Here is a 6960-nt window from a genome sequence, read left to right as displayed (position 1 = left end):
GGATATGTTTAAAATCCTAATCAAACAGTCATGAATATAATTTTAACTTGCGTGCCAATGAAAGTGTATCCATGCAAATATATAATTATATATATATATATATAATTGCACATGTATATTTTTTACACTTATAATTTCTTATTTTTCCCTTAATGGTTACATTTAGAAAAGCTAGGATTTTATTATCAATATTCTGCCCCTGAATATTTTCAAAGATGGCTATTTTTCTAGCTAATTTAGGTTTTGAGCAATCTTAATTTTAGGATTTATATTGAAGTAATCATAATGGATATTGCACAGATGTACTATCACTATAACTTCATTGTTTTAGAGTATTTTTGTCTTAGAGAATTGTATTTTCCTATAAGAGAATCATAAAATTTGTTATTTAAATTGGTATTAAAGCAATGTTGTTCATAATTCTTAATAGAGCAAATATCTAAACCACATAAAAGAATCAATTGCTTCCTTGGTTTTTAAACATTACTTAGTGTTTATTTACTTTAAGACATAAAATTGTTTATGCTTAATTGTCAATTTTTACTACAGTTATGTTTTTTGGTTTTCTTTTTTGTATATATGGTCTACAAAGTCTGTTTTATCTGTAGACCTTACATAACAAAGAACCAGAAATAGTTTAATCTCAAAAAGCATTTGCTTTTAAGTGAAAACTAAATTACAATTATTTTTCAAACATATGATATGTCATATGATTTTAATATCATGTAGTTGTAAATTTTGAAGAAAATTTTAAAAGGAAAAAGATTGTCACAATTATTTAATCACATCTATAAGAATGTTGTTAAAATACTAACATCAATATATGTTGAGAATTTTTCTTTCAGTTCTTTTTTTCTATGCATAGTTTTGTGTTAGGACTATTTTTAGTAGCAAAGCTTGAACAAATGTAATTTTTCTAATGCAATACTGAATTAAAACAACTGATACATGAGCAACCATAGTGATTTTTTTACTTAATCTAATATCAATTCTGAAGCAACCATGATTTCATTAACATAATATTATTACATTGATTTTAGATACATCATGGTCTACTTATTAGTACATTGAAATTCTTCAATAATTATTAATTGAGCATCTGTATGTTCCAGGCACTTTTTTTGGCCCCAGAACTTAAGTAGGTAGGGCCATAAATTCCTTCACCTTCCAAAACTTATCTTCTATGAGGTAAGACAGTCAATAAGCTAACAACCATGTAGTAATACATTAAGTGATAGTAAAGGCTATAAAGAAAACAATAAAGTAAAATATAATTTGGAGTGGGAGGATACACATTTACACTATTGATGGCATTGAGAAAGTTTCTATTTTTCTGGGAATTTTTTTCTTTTTTGTTATCAGAAAAAAAATCAAGACACAAAAGTTGAAAGAAATAAAGGGCCAAATGTATAATAGACACTCAAATATTTGATGAATAAAAAAATGAATTTATTTACTCTAAGGAATTTGAAATTTATCCTGAAGGAAATGGAAAACAACTTGAATATATTTATATTTGAATTATATTCATAGAATAGTCTTTTTTCTTACTTTTTAGAAGAATGTCTTATAAAATGTACTGTATTCCTTTATGGATTTTATTAATATGTTAATGTGATATGTTAATATAGTTCTTTTTTTACAGAAATATTTAGTAAACTTACTCAAATGAAGGAAGCTTAAATGATACAGAAATGAAAAAATATTTGAAATCTATATACAATATAAAGTGAATATAAATTAGCCAACGCCATGGACATTTCCAGTCAAACATTTATACAAATACATATTCACTTTTTTATTTAGATAGGAATAACACATGCATACATGACATGATTCCGGCAAAAAAATCAGAGATAGCAAAGTATTCTCAAGTTTTAAAAATGGTGTGAAATACGTTTCAACAACATTCTACATGAATGTAAACCTCTGATTTAATTCCATGATTTTATCATGCCAGAAGCATGGTTGGTTTTAATTTTTTTACACAGATATTGGTATCATAACATAACACATTGGCTAGTTACTAATTAAGGCATTTTGCATACAAATGCATTTTGTTCTCAGTGTGAACAAAAAAATGTTAATACTAATTTTTGCTATGATGTTTTAAATTTTCAGTCTTTTCAACATAAGAAAATCAGTGTACACATTTAAGATTTTTTTAGTAAAACACAATCTTTAAAAAGTTAATGATGATTGGTCTTTGTGATTCCTAGTAATAATTCCTGTCTTATTTTTTTTCACATAGTATAAATTATATTCTTATGCAGGATTGCATTAAAACTCAGTAGATCTTTAAAGAATGTCACCAAATTACCATATAAATCCCAGATGCAGCAAAGGCGAGCAATCTTCATAGTGCGCTTTTACCTCATTGAGTTGGAAGCTGTTCCTTTTGGATATTTTCCCACTTCAATGTGAAATAGATCGTTAGAATTTCATTAGTGGTTTCATTACGTGGCTTTTTAGAAGAAAAGTTGTTTTTTTTTTTATTTCTTCCACAGTTCACATTTCTCAGATGAGACCTTTTTTTGGTACAGCATGTAGTCCAGGGATATTTTGAATACCCAAATGCACTTCAGTAGATGAACTCTCTCAATGCAACTGTAATAAATAAGCATCTATATTCTTAGTTATATTTAATATATTTAATTAACAGTGTAATTACTGTTTTAAATTCTGAATATTTTCATCATTTATAATTTCTGGTTTGGCTGGTAGTTCTGACTGTCATCTTTTTGTGACTGCTTAAAGTCAGTTCAAAACAGCTATAACATATTCTGCAAATTTGCTTTTAAGTAGTGATTTTACTAGAGGCCAACAAGTCTACACAGCAGCCAAGTGAGGGATATTGTTTTTCTTCCTGTAAACTGTCGGTGAGTACAGGAAAGCAATCTATCACAACTCCAAGATCTTCTATCCTCACCAAATAATCTACAAGTCCACTTATACTTCTCCTCCTCCAGAAAGTTACATTCAGTCTCAAAGTCCCGCCGAACAAAACTTGTACCATTGTTTCATGGTCCTGAGAAATCTCAGGGAAAAAACCCACTGTATTTTGATGATGGGATTTCTGTCTGCGAAGAACCAAAATCTCTAGAGTTAACCAAATATATTTGACTATCATGGTGTAATTTTCCAGCAGGTGGCCTACACAAGCCAGTTCATTCTCTTTATTTCCCATGTCACAGCCCCCACTTTCAGGGAACTGTTTTTTTCTGTAGCAGGGTTTGGAAAAGGATGATGAACTTTATTTCTGAGATAGATCACCTTCCATAGTTTATCTGGGCTTTTCACAGCTTGTCCGTTCAAATGTTCTATTTATGTAAGCAGTCAACTGTTTTGGAGATTTCTTAACATCGATCATGTTCTTATTCATGAAATTAGAGATCCTTTTTCTAGGAAGATCAACAGAATGATCCTTAATAATATTACAAAAGTTTCGTTTTTTAACATTGTGAGTTTCTGATCCTACAATCTCTTAAATACCTGCGCCTCAGCCACACCCTACTCTGGGCCATTCAAATGCTGCCCAGTGTCTAACATAGTTCTTCAAATTGATCTGAACTTTCATTTTTGACATAAATTGTTGTTTCAGAAACACTAATATGTTCTTGATAATATTTTTATATATAATGTATGATTTTAAAAATTTTAATAACTTTAACTGATGTATTTACCATCACTGTAGTTCATTTACAATTCTAATTATCTTTTTTTGTTTCTAGTAAAATGACAAATGTCTATCTAATAATTTGTATTTTCCTTGAATGCAAGTATTGATTGCATTACTTTTTGTAACCAAATTCAGATGTTTCTGCTTTTATATTTATTAGCTCAGTTTTCTGCTTTTCTTTGAACTTGTTCCTCTTTTACATTCTGAAGATGAATAAAAGGTCATTTTTTATTTTAAAAAAATGATGTTAGGGTATGCTATAGTTTGAATATGGTTTGTTTGTCCCCACCAAATTTCATGTTGAAAGTTAATCCCCAGTATGTGGGCCTAGTGGAAAGTGTTTAGATCATGGGGAAAGATCTTTCATTAGTAGACTAATGCCGGCCTGCAGGGGTGAATGAGCTCTCACTCTATTAGCTCCCATGAGAACCAGTTGTTAGAAAGAGCATGGCAGCCCTGCGCGCTGCTTCCTCTTTTATGTTATGATCTGTGCACACGCTGGTTCCCCTTCACTTTCCACCATGAGTGGAGGCAACCCGAAGCTCTCAACAGATGCAGATGCTCAATCTTGAACTTTTTACCATCAGAATCCTCAGCCCAATCACCTGTTTCTTTTTAAGTTACCCTGCCTCATTCCTTTATAGTAATACAAGATGAGCTAAAACAAGATATAAATTTATGACTTCACCCTGACTTTACCTTATGAATTTATTCCATAATTATTTTATCATGATTCTCTAAGTAGTCAAATTGTATATCTTTACTTCTATCTCACTCGATAGTTATTCAGAGTATACGGCAATCAAATATGATTCTATTTTTTGTTTCCTCTGTATTACATAAAATGTAAATAATGCACAAAAGTAGAGAAATAATGCAACGCTCCCATGTACTCTACTTCAAAATGTGTCTACTCATGACTAGTCTTAGTTTTTCTGTATCCGAACCCTCTACTTCTCCAAAATTATTTTTGAAAGAATTTTGGAAATCATATAATTTTATTTGTAAATTGAGACTGTATGATATGTTTGTTGTCTCTTTTAAAGATGTTCTTCCTCTGTATCTTTTTTTTTCTTTTGCATTTCTTTATACTGAAAAAAATCGGTTGGTACATCCATAGACATTTTCAGATTGGATTTTTCTAATTGCATTTCCAAATGTCTATTAGCCCGTTTCTCTCTGTCCCCTGGGGTTTTTTTCCCCCTTTTAAGTTGGGAGGTATATCTGAAGTTTGATCAAAATCAGAATCAAAGTTTGGTAAAATCGCTTTAGATAGTGGCTCATAGTTATAATGGTTCACGTATTAAATATTTATGAAGCATTGAATTTTCATGACAATTATATCACCTTTAAATCAGTGTGTCCCATATATTCTCGATCTGGGATATGAAGAAACTATCCATAGCTTATAGCACAGCAAGTTACAGGCGCTAAAGCTACTGGTGAGAAATGTTTCCCTTGCATCTCTTCCGGAAAATAAGCATGTGTATTGGTTACTGGAGTCTTCCTTCTGCTAAGTCATCTTGACCATCTTCAACTCTTTTTTCTTATAACCATATTATAGTAAGAAAGGATGATGTAGGAGAGAGCGAGATAGTGGTATGGAAGGGAGGAGGAGAGAGATAGTGTTGTCCTTCTATCCCTCTTGCAACCAGGCATGACTGTATTAAACTTCATTGCTTTGCTGACATCTTAAGTGAATTTATTCAACCATGTAATTTAAGCATCTCTAGTTTATTCTTGAGACTCTCTGCCTAGTGACTTTTAGGATAGAGTACCTGATAGTGTACTTGACAAGTAAAAGTATTAAGGTGATTTCCCATTGCAAGGATAGTCCAAACTCAGAAATGAATTGTGACTTTTGTGGGTCCTTGACTCTGATAAATACATAAACAAACAAATAAATAAATAATTTCATATTTATATTGATGTAGAGATGAATATATTAATATTATATTCTAAAGTTCAAAAACTTTCTTCCTTCTCTTCTGATTTTTAAGAAGTTAAAATGTTTTCATGGACACCTAAAAGTCTTGTAGGCCTTGGGCATTGTGGCTACTATATTTTATGAATAAATTGGCTTCACCCTATCCTTCCTTTTTACTATTCTTTTTTACACCTCCATTTTTCTTTCTTCTTCAAAAATGTAAGAACACTATAGAAATATGAATGTAGAAAGTAAAAAGTAAAAGTTTCTCCATTTTGACACGTGGCTATTTTGCACAGTGATACATATACTTACATATTTATGTTATCTTCCTTTTATACTGGTTGTTTTGGGAAAAACTCTCTCAGATCATGTTTTGCTTTTGTTCTCATACCACCACAACAATTATCAACACAGAAGACTTCTGTGATCAAGGTGTGGAGGGCTTTTCCCTACATATCAAGGAGCAGACAACAGCTGTCTTCCAATTCATTTCCAACACTATCTAGAGGTAGTGTCAGATTCCAGAGGTTGGGGGTTCAGTCCTTAAACTCTGCCCCCTTCAACACTAGGCCTTTAGAACGTCTGATCAAAGTGATTCAAGTTGGGGTTCTCACAATCCCCACTTCGGGTTTAATTAATTTGCTTATAGAACTTAGGGAAATGCATTTACAAATTTACTATAAAGGTTCTGGCAAAGCATACAGATGAAGAGATGCATAGGGTAAGGTGTGGAGCTTTCATGCCCTCCCTGGCCATGCCACCCTCCAGGAACCTCCTTCTGTTCAGCTATCTGGAAGCTCGTCAAACTATATCCTTTGGGAATTTTATGAAAGGCAGCCATGTAGAAATATGATTGGACAAACAGAGGTATGGTCTCATACTAATAAATTGAGTGGGAAAACTCTGCAAAGCGTGTTTGTTCAGGTTCTTCTTGACCTCTCTGTGTAGCAATCCTTCCTCCGAAGGATTGGAGGAAGGACCTTCTCTAGAATGAGGTTCTTTTGACCCACAATCTGATTCGAATCCTGCCGTAGGCAGGTATAAAGAAAACAGGAGAAGGTCAGAGAGAGAGAGAAAAATTCTGTTTCCAGATGCCTGTTCTTGAGTCCTAAAACACCCCAACCCCAACATTATAACAAAAGACTATAGTAAGAGCCATGGGAGTTTTAAGCCAGAAACTATGGACAAAAAGTAATAAATACACTACACTGACCTAAAAACATACTGATGCCATACTCATACTCTACAGGATTATACCCTGATTTCTGTTATTTATCTTGAACTTTTCATTGACAATACATTATGGACATATACACTGTGGAGATAGTATCTTTTTTTTTTTTTTTTTTTT

General features: G+C 32.0%; 1 pseudogene; it reads right to left on the bottom strand.

The window, feature by feature from the left end:
- Positions 1-2667: 2667 nt before the first annotated feature.
- LOC103271906 overlaps positions 2668-6960 on the bottom strand; it is a 52784-nt pseudogene continuing 48491 nt past the window's right edge.

Source organism: Carlito syrichta, unplaced genomic scaffold (genome assembly GCF_000164805.1).
Source record: "Carlito syrichta isolate Samal-C Ts95f unplaced genomic scaffold, Tarsius_syrichta-2.0.1 Scaffold311995, whole genome shotgun sequence".
NCBI classification, from domain to species: Eukaryota; Metazoa; Chordata; class Mammalia; order Primates; family Tarsiidae; genus Carlito; species Carlito syrichta.
This window is presented reverse-complemented; position numbering and strand designations above follow the sequence as displayed.